The following is a 10,573-nucleotide window of genomic DNA, read 5'->3' as shown; positions in this document are numbered from 1 at the left end:
CCGGCAGCTGCCTCAGCCACCCCCGCCCGGCCCCAGCTGCGCTGCGAACGCTCCTCAGCAGTCAATGCAGAAGTCATTTGACTCAGCTGCGGGGAAGGGTGGCAGGCAGAAGACTGTCCTCTGCACAGCAACTCTTTCACTTTTCCTGCTCTGCACCCCGGCGAACTTTCTCGTGGCACACGGGCTGCTTCCCCCGGCTCACCTGGCTCCGGGGGCTGCCAGCTCCTGTCCGGGCGAGGAACCGCCGTTCGGAGGGTGCCTCCGCTCCTCGTTAACACCTGCAGGAGACTGAGGGCACACAGCTCAGGGTCACTCCCGATGGGGTCCAAGTTCTCCAGCAAAAGCCCCAGGTTTTGACTTCGGTATGAAACGGAAATCTTTCGTTTCGGGTTAGGTTTGTGTCGTTGCAGATTTCACAACGCTAACTTTTCAGAACATTCCCTCAGCCAATGCCAGAGATAGCTGGCTTTAAATTTGAAAAAAATGTAAGTTTAAGTTCATTTCTTTGCAGCTTCTGGGGTTTTTTGCTACTGTTTATTAAAGACCAACATTCGTGGAGTTGCAACCTAATGTCTAATCTGAATGTTTTACTCTCATTTTTACAGAAAAATAAAAATCATTTGGTTAGTCCTAACCTGAGTTCAGAAACCAGATATTCTCTTTGGAAAATAATGGAAACTAAAGCATGTAGAGGAAAAACTATTTTGCAGTTTATCTTCAAGCATAATCTGTTAAGGAAAACATCACACCCTTCTCCAGGTACAGGTTCCAGGTTCCTCTACAAATAAAGAACAATAGGTTTGCTACAGAGGAAAGTGATACTTGTGTGGGGATGAGGACACTATTACATACTTTTTTTCTTTTTCTTCTGCTTGAAGTCCTCTAGTGCAAATTTTGTTTTTCGGATTCTGCAACAGCAGCTTGGCTTCAAGACATAACCAGGGGAGCTGGCTTTGATATCTTCTCTGAAATCCTCTTTCCTTCCTTTTCTATCAGTGGCAGGTGCAGGTCCGGTGCCACAGCCTTTGTCCCTTGTTCTCCTGCTGAGCCCTGCCTGCCAGCCCGGAGCCCGCCTGAGGGACAGCCTGTCCCACGGCCCTTCTCAGCCCGTTCTCTCACTCTGCCATGAAAACCCGTGAGCTGGCTCAGTCTGACACTGGGGGATTACCTGTGGGGGCGATTTGCCATCAGTATTTTTGCTGCTTTAATTCTTGGTAGCATTTTGCAGGTTTCCAAACCCCATTTCCTCCTACTTTTCCAAACGAGCTGAAGCACTCAGGGTCCCTGTTCTGTCTTTGGTTTTGGGAGTGGACTCACAGTCGGCCATTATTTTGCAATTGCATCTGATTTCTCTGTCACTGTGACCATGAACCAGACCCAGCCAGAAGGACTGACCTGGCGGCACTGCTTGGGTGGGGAGGAGCCCGGCTGCCTCACGCACCCCGGCACCTCTCGGCCCTGCCGCGGCTGTGCTTCCCTTGTCCGGCTGCCTTGCGCCCCTTGCTCCGTCCCGGATGTCCATCTCCAGCCGCGGGACGGCCCGTGAGGGCAGGGGGGCTGTCCCGGCTGGACTCGGCCGGTCCCGGCTGGAATTGGCCAGTCCCGGCCGGTTCCCACCGGCCCCACCCAGGGCAGGGCTGAGCCCCTCAGAGAAGCTCAGGGCAGGAGGAGGTAGAAGGATCAGGGTGAGGCAGTGAAGCCTCCCCCATGGGTGGGGGCACGGACTAGTTTTTAACTTTACTTCCGACTCCATTTTAAAACAAAATAAATTAATTTTTCCCAAATCAAGTGTTGCCCATGGCAGTAACTGGTAAGTCATCTCGGTTTTATCTCGATCCACGGCATTTTCCACCTCATTGTGTCCCCTGGACATGGACCGGCCAGGTGTGTGGCTGGCGGCCGCTCGGGGTCACTGGTCACTGGAGAGGAGACAATCCTGTTCGGAGCACAGCAGCTCCAGCGCAGGCTCTGTCATCAACTCCTGTGCGTTGTGATGGTCCAGCACTGCCACAGGGGTCATTTTCTGTCCATGCTGCCATCACCACCCAGCTCTTGGCTGCCTTTCCCACTGACTCTGCAGAAGGCATTGAGGGTACAGCGGTCAGATTTCTTACGCTGAAATGCCCGTTTGGCAAGAAATCATCTCATTTCACTGCAGCGCAACACTGTCTGAACAGGGCACTTCGGCAGACAGTAGCACCTGTCAATTTTCTGATTACAATACGAGTGTGAATGTCCTGGAGCCAGGTCAGCCTGTGTGTTTGTATCCTATAGTTTCCTTTGTACAGTTTCACTGTGACCACATGGGGCAGAAATCTCCATTCACTGTCAATCACTGTACTCTTCGCACTTCCCTTTCTGTCCCATGCATGATCTCAACTGAACATTCATTACTGGAAAAGTGAACGCTCCTCCCTCTCTTCCTTCTTCTTGACAATATCTGCTTCAAGTTGTGAGCATCTGTGTGTCTTATAAAACCAGTTAATAAATTGCCTGGAATTTATGCTTAGTTCCCTTTAAACAAAATTGTAGATAAACGGTGGGTGAATTATTTTTTTTCCATGCACTAAATTCAACAAAGATGCAGTTTCACTTAGTCCCCTCAAATACTTAACAGATTTGGATCATCTTTGCTGAATAGTTTTTTGGTGTCTTTTCAGGAAGATTCACAAATGGGTCATTTTCATCAATCTTCCCTTTTCTAGTATCTTAAAGGCTAGGTAAATTTTGAAGCATGAAGGAGATTCAGGTCTTGTTCTGTTCTCTGCCTGAGTGAATTTGAACTCTCATGGTCATCTACTAAGTTGTTAAGTTATTTGGGGGTGCAAGGAGAGAGAAAAGAAGATTATTTTCCTGCCAATACTTTTTCAATATGTACAAATAACATTAACTAAAGCAGGAATTAGATCAGAGTCTCCTCTCAGGTAAGAACCAGGAGACTAAAGTCCTGCTCGTACTTCTCATCCAGCGTTTATTTCCACATGGAGTTCAACAGTGCTCCAGCGAGAGAGGCAGGAGGAACCCTGCTTTGCAGCCCAATGGGGGACACTGGTCTCAGATACAGGAATGTGGATGTGAATCATTAACAAGAAGGGGAACTAAGCCCAGAGGGTTAAGGAGATTTTGACTCTTGTAGCGGTACTTCTGGTAGCTTTCTTAAGGTTTGGATGGACAAAGAAATTGTCTGTCCAAAGGAGGGAAGCTTATTACCAGCTTTTCTCCACTCAGCCTTGTGTTCTTTCTCAGCAGTCACTGTAACTTGATGCCATAGCACTGCATAACTTTTTCCTTGCCCTTTCCATTTCCTAAAATAAAAGCTATTATCTGCTCTGATCTTAATGCCTCGTTCAGTTTATACCAAGTTCAGTGTAAACTAGAATGCTTCCTGGAAGCATCCATAGTTACTTGGGTTTGGAGGTACTTACCACAGGATGAAGAAGACTCTGTCAGGTGACAGGAGAGCTTGCACAATTACAAAGTGACAAAACAGTCGCTCCTGAATGTTGGCAAAGCAGGCAAGAGCCCTCAGAGGCTGGCTGTGAGAAATGTTGCTCTTCACTATTAAGAGTTTCTGAGCCCATGCCAATGTCCAGTTTACCAGAAGACTTTGTCAGCACTGTTTGGAGGCAGATCCATACTGTGCTGCTTTGACACGTAACAACCCCTTTGGAGATATGCCTGTTTCTTCTTCAATTGCTTTCCTAGGGCTGCTGAAAGAGGATGATCCCTATCAATACTGCTGTCCTCGCTGTTTCAGTTTGGAGTACTTTTGATGGCACTTGTTGGGCAAATTGCTCTTTATGTGACACTGTTGCTCAGCAAGGTATTTCTGCCTGTCAGCTGTTACAGACTCTGAGAGATAATGTTGCTTGTTTCACAGATTTCTTATTAACAGCTTATTTTTGCTTACAGGACTCACAGTACATATACTGAATATCACCAGCTCTCAGCTACATTTCTCTAGTGCAATATTTGTAATATTATCAATATTTCTGAGGCTCATATTGCATCTGGTCCCATGATTCAGCTGAAATTGAATTGGTTTGCGACCTAATAACTCAATTGCAAATATAGGAGCCTTTTTTTCCTGCAGAGCATTTAAATCAAGAGCTTGTGAAGCAATTCAGGTCATATGGCAGATATCCTCTTGTTCCTTGGAATTCTTACTTTTTTTTTTTTTTAAATTGCAGTGGAATATGAAGTCCTTAGTTTTGCCTCATGACTCATCTCCAATAGGCATTTTTATTTTCTTTCTCCCTACTGGAGATGCACTGAATTAGTCTTCATGTCTCTCTCCCAGTCCTCCTACCTGGACTTCTTTTGGTGGTACTCTGTTTTACACTGTGTGTTGTTTTTGACATGATATTTTTCCTGCAAAAATTAGCTGACCCTGTTTTGCATTTGCACCACTCAAAACCTCCTCTGCTTTAACCAGGAAACAGGTGTCCCACAGACAATCTAATCTCTAAGTAGAAACTCTTAGGATCTCCATACTTTTAAGTGGGAATTGCAGATCTCTTAGGCCTGTAATTCAAACATGTAATTCCCTCATTACTTCTCCTTATTGGCATCAGGAAATAGACACATTCTCTTGAGCTTTCTAGCTACACTTGCCATTTCAGTGTCCCAAATATCATTCTTTGTTATTCCACATCCTAGCTAACACATTAATCTACTATATCCCCAGCTTCTTCTCTTCTGAGTTGTCTATACATTTAAATGTCCTATTACATGTCATCCTTTCTGATAGTTTCCTATGAACATCATATCTCTTAAATTCCCATCAGATTTTAGCGTTAGTCATACAAATGATTTGATGTTTCAGTTGTAACTTCTTTACTGGGAATTTGTTTCAGGATCTACAGAAACAACACTTACCTGACATTTTAGAACAACCATAGTCAAAATAACAACCACTGTTTCACAATTAGTTATTATTATTATGAATAGTTCCTGAAAGTGTATATCCTGTGGAGTAAGACAGGATTAGGGAGAAGGGTATATTGGATAGTGTTTGATATATAAAGAGGTAAAAATACCCTATATAGTAGGAATTTGAGCTTTGTTTTCAGTACTGTTCTTGCATCCATGAAACACTTCCCACTGGCAGAAATAGCAATATTTTTTCAGAATCTTTCAAAATATGTCACAGTTCAACTACTGTAAACGCAACAGATACTTGAAAAAAGTGCATCACAAGGTTGTTCACTTTCAGAAAGGGGGTGACTCAATTGCTGGATGCATTTTTTCCAAGAGCAAAGAATACTATTCAGTAAAAGAGAGTAAAGGTAGGAAACTATGCCTGTAGAAGAAAAAAAGTCAGACAGACTCAAAGTGATCCAAAAGGAATGATATTCTTCACGCAAAACAATGCCATCTATTCTGTCAGAGAAATGCACGTGTGCCATAGCAACAAGCACATTTCATAAAGCTTATATGTGTTAAATCATTAAACTAAAGACCACTTACTTTCTCTGAATTGGCAAGCAGCACTTTTGTTGTTCTTTCAAGCAATAGTTAATAAAATATTCATTAACTACTCATAAATGGTTAAACATGCTGAAGGCTTGAACTTTTACATAGTTTCTTTACTGTTTCCTAATAAACGTGCAGAAAGATTTCTTTAAAGTAAATACTACTATTAGAACATGTTTTAATGTGGTTTTTGCACACAAAACACAAACGCAATTATGTCAAGAATTTGACTGCATAGCATAATTTGTATTCCCACTTCCTCACCTTTAACCCTTCTAAGTGGACAACGGGGTTTTCTTTCTTGTTATATAAATTATTGTCTGTGGAAACATTTACTTAAATCTCTGGACAATTATATTCAATTATTTGTAATGTTATATTTTCAAATGATGAAAAATACTGTGGCTTCCTATTTTTTCATGCCATCATTCTTTAATGAAATCCAAAGTGACCAGTAAGAGAGTTCAAATCACTTGCAGATTTTCAAAATATGGGATTAAGTTCCATTTAAACATTTATTTTCCTGCCCTGCAAATGCAAATGCATTGTGTTTGTTGAACTAATGAGCGTTAAATTAAAAATCTCAGCACACCCTCTAGGGAATTCAACTCTTCACAAACCTCAATTCAAGTGAAAGCTTGAGTGACTATACAGGTATTCAATATGACAGGAGAGACAAGAATCCATGGTTTGCTGCAATTTCAAATTCCCTTTCTTACCATCTATCTTCAACCAGAGATGTGCTCTCACAGCGACCATCTGCAGAAAGCCCCATTTAATATGATTTACCCGTGTGAATAAAAAGAGGGAAGCAGTACATGATATTACCAGTCTTAAGCTGAACAATCAGGAGTAAACAAGAGTTAACAGAAGGTCCTAAATCAGCTTTAATGGCAAAGAGGTTTTTCAGGACAGTCTGTAGCCAGTCATCCCTGTGAGTGCTATACTTACATGGATCACTGAGACTGCCAGCCCAGCATGGATCCGACCGACTCCTGGCTGGACACTGTCCCCGTGAGAGAAACAGTCCCAGTGCTTAGGTGCAGAATCCACAGGAATTTTATTGGCTTCGTGGAAGTGTATATCCTGTAGAGTAAGACAGAAATCAGGGAGAGGTTGTATTGTATAGTGTTTGATTGCTAGGAATGTCTGTGGAAAGTGATTTTGGAGGAATGTAGTATTTTTTGTCAAAGAAAGGTTAAGGCACAGGGAATTTAATAATATTTTCTGAAGTGATAGATGACAGAGATGGAATATAAAAACATGATATGTACAGGAATACGTTATATATATTTACAACATCAGCAAAGAATTTGTGATCAATGAGTAGGCTCTGTTTTTCTCTCCGTAATAATGGATAAAGAATAAGTAATGCCAAAGAAATAGGATCTCGCAATCGGTTCAAGCAATTTGCAAACTAAATTTTATAAATATAACTTTTATTGCAAATTCTTTCCCAAGCTACTCATAGGATTAACAGTAGCTTAAAAAGTATTTAGTACAGGTACACAGAAATACCATAAACATTGAACTTCTCAGCTTAGGCTACAGTTTGCACTTTGATAAGGGAATAACACTATAAACCTATATATTTATTATTGTTGATGTTGTTGTTGTTATTATCTAACCACTATAAATTATTGCTTTGGAATGTGTGGTACTAGGTATCTGTGGGGATAATATTCATGTGTGCATGGGGTGGTATTTATTTGAGTGCAAAAAGTGATTTCACATAAAAATGCCATGTAAGATGAGCTGATATATTCACCTGTTCTAGTGAGTTTCCATTGATAAGGGTAACAGCAACAGTAACCTGAGCTTGGACAACTAATTTGTGTGGTCGTTCTAGCCCGCAAAAGGGCTAAGACCTGCAAATCAGGGATTGATATCGAGAGTCTTCTCTTCATCCCCAGGAGAGCTGTAGCTGTATTTGAGATCTTGAGGTCTTGCCCTCAGTTAGCTCGCCTGAGAAATTATCCTTGGATTACCTTGGATCATTGATTCCACTAATGTATGGGCAATAGACATTATCTACTGCCAGATTTAAGATTTAGCTGAACAGTTACAAGCAAGTAGGAGTCTTGCAAATGGCCATACAACATTCTTTAACGAGCAGCTAATATTTCTGTTGAGCAGGAAATGTAGATTACTCTTCTCAAAGACAGACTGCTTGTAACTTTACCTTTTCTGCTAAGTCTTTCTTCTAAAGCAGATGTATTCAAGTTTAAGATTGGTAATAAAATGCTGGGTAAAAAAATAGTACCCTTAGAAGATCTGTTTCTTCCTAACAGCTTTTAAAAAAATCTAGTATTGGCTGTATTAACCTTCACAAAAGATTTAAAAACAGCCTACTGCAGGCTCTGCTTTTGTGTGCTTGGCAGAATGAATTATGAATGATTGCATCATTTACATTCTAAGTTTAGTTTTCAAGTATGGTTGATTTTGCTTAAATGAGAATCCTGTAGCTATTTAGTAATTAGGCCTGATAGTTCTATGAAGTTCATAATTGATCCCCAAACAGGTGTTTCCTTTCTTCTTGAAAAAAATTAGGTATATTTTTGCCCTGCTGCATGTAAGTTCATGGAAATTTCCTGAACATAAAAACATACAATATTTATTACAACTTTGTATTATAAAATAAAAATTATCCTTCAGTTTATATGCCTCCTCTGCTAATGCATTGAATTTGAAGTTCAGTCAGGCATCATTTTGTAACAGTGCTCTGCACCCTTGACCATGGACACAGTCACCAACAACTGCAATTGCTCACTACAGATGGTCTGATAATATTTTATGGCAGTCTCTGTAATGAGTGTTCTAAATAATAATTATGGACAAGTTAGATATATAATGCTGGTTTTCAATATAGGCGGTGTCTACTACATATAGAGAGAAGTTTCTGGATGCATTGAAAATAAACCTGTTACTGCCTATAAAAATCAGGTATCATTTACATTGACTGAGTGTCAGGACGGCACAATGCTTGAAGGGGTCGCTCCTTTGAACTTCCTGTGAATTTGCTGTATTACCTCAGCTCTTTGTCTCTACTTTGAAAATGGCAGCAGCTGGCAATCACTTATCATATTTGATTGTTCTCCAATGATTCGAGCTCAGGCAAGTTACCTTATCATCAGTGCAGGCAATTTTTATGTAAAATACCAGTATTGACTACAAGAGATCTGATGGCAGTTTTAAAACATTTCTGCATTAACAGCCTTCTCACTGCATTTAAGCATCCTGTCTCTTAGATGCTGTGATGAATGTGACACTGCTACTCTGTGTTCTAAGTACCCACTTTTAATGGTGACAACATCTATTCTTCAAAATGGTAATTGCCTAGTGCTAACTACCTTTGCAACTTATGACCACCTTGGGAAAAATACTCCTTCAAAATTGCACAAGTGTTTGGTTAGAAATACGTAATTAACGAGGTACCTTGTTGGAATTAATTTAGGGTGGAATCACGGGATCATAGATCTGTTTATGTTGGAAAAGACCTCTGAGATCATTGAGTCCATCCATTACCTCAGCACTGCCAGGTCCACAACTGAACCATGTCCCTAAGTGCCACTTGTACACGACATTTTTACACTTTCAGGGATGGTGACTCCTCCACTTGCCTGGACAGCCTGTTCAAATGCTTGACAACCCCTTCAGTCAAGAATCTTTTCCTTAATGCCCCATCTGAACCTCTTCTAGTGCAACTATAGGTAATTTCCTCTCATCCTATCACTTGTTACTTGGGAAAAGAGACTGACCCCACCTCTCAGGTGGTTGTAGAGAGTGAAAAGGTCCCCCCTGAGCCTCCTGGCTTGAGTCCCCCCAGCTCCCTCAGCCACTCCTCATCCACTGCAGTGAATATTGAGACATGGAAACTCACAGAAGGAGAGAGAGTAGGGGAGAGAACTCAGAGAATTAGCCATTGGAGCTAAAAAAGCTAAAAACCACAGGCCCTTTTATCCCCAAGACGGAGAAAAAATTGATGAAAACTAGTCATTTGATATGAACCAAACTCATCTTTCTCTGTAAAGCATTTTTGGAAGAGGTATAAGGCTCAGACCTGGTCAGCATAATACTGCCCCACCTCAGAATTTAAATGAACAGGAGAATTTGGCATAATTGTTAGATTATGTTTCATTATTGACGGTGTTTTAAATTGGAGAATAACAGTTTCAGAAAAAAATGTAGGAAGCAGTTACTGTCTATGAAAAAAACAGATTTATGTCCTAAAAATGACAGTTCCTTTTCCACTTGTTTTATCTGAAATTTGAGTGCTTTAGATTAAAAAATAGATTTAAAAATCAAATTTTGCTTCAGATAATTTTGATTTGTTGAAGTCAATTTAACAGTCACATATGGCCTTCTCGAAAATCCTTCACAGTCCCCAGAGAGGCTCCAGAGATGATTAAACTCCATCTATCTATGCTCAGCCTTGAGTGGCACACTGCTTTTCTGCCATACCTTTTTCTGTGTTTGTGACTGATGGTTAACTAAATTGCTGATACCTTCTCGATCAAGGTAGAATGGTGTTTGAGGCATAAATATCTTATAGCTCTTAATATGACAAATACTTTGCTGAGACAGTATAGAAAGAGTTTGCAACATTTTGATGGAGTAGAAGGTAGCAACATTTTTTAAACCTGATTCGTGCATTGTTGAGAGATAGAAAGATAGAGAGTGAAAACTCCAGATTTCAAAATTTATCAACAGGCCTTTCAACCTTCTACAACAGATCCCACTGATGTTGCAGAGCTGGAGGTGGAGTACATCCTCTTGGTCTCTACAGGCCAACCTGTGTCAAACTCCAAACTCTCTGGGAGAAATACATGCATAAATGCTGGAAGCAACAGTGCTCAACCCATCTGCAAGAGGAAATACTCCATGGTACCAACACTAAAGTCTTAAGGTTTGAGAAGAGTTGACCTGAGAGGACGTGCACAGTGCTACAAAGGAGCTGTCACTCCAAAACTGAGTGCAAATGATTTGCAGGATTTCTTGGCTTTAGTAACACAGTGTGACAGTACACACCCCCTCGCTTTCCAAATCATGAAAATACTACTATTAAACACACATGAAGTCATAATGGGTTACTGAGAAT

At 41.0% G+C, this 10,573-nt stretch overlaps 1 protein-coding gene across 1 annotated transcript in view; it reads right to left on the bottom strand.

Moving 5' to 3' along the window:
• Nucleotides 1-6,561, bottom strand: part of SEMA6D (semaphorin 6D) — a 216,845-nt gene extending 210,284 nt beyond the window's left edge. The window contains exons 1-2 of the mRNA XM_042039073.1: nucleotides 6,427-6,561; nucleotides 203-278 (exon numbers count right to left, since the gene is read on the bottom strand). The gene's annotated coding sequence lies outside the window, so the exon portion shown is untranslated. The remainder of the gene's footprint in view (nucleotides 1-202; nucleotides 279-6,426) is intronic.
• Nucleotides 6,562-10,573: the final 4,012 nt, after the last annotated feature.

This window comes from Corvus kubaryi, unplaced genomic scaffold (genome assembly GCF_017639235.1).
Source record: "Corvus kubaryi isolate FWS band 111438036 unplaced genomic scaffold, C.kubaryi_AGA036_p1.0 37394, whole genome shotgun sequence".
Taxonomy (NCBI): Eukaryota; Metazoa; Chordata; class Aves; order Passeriformes; family Corvidae; genus Corvus; species Corvus kubaryi.
The sequence above is the reverse complement of the archived record's forward strand: the minus strand, read 5'-3'. Positions and strand labels throughout refer to the sequence as shown.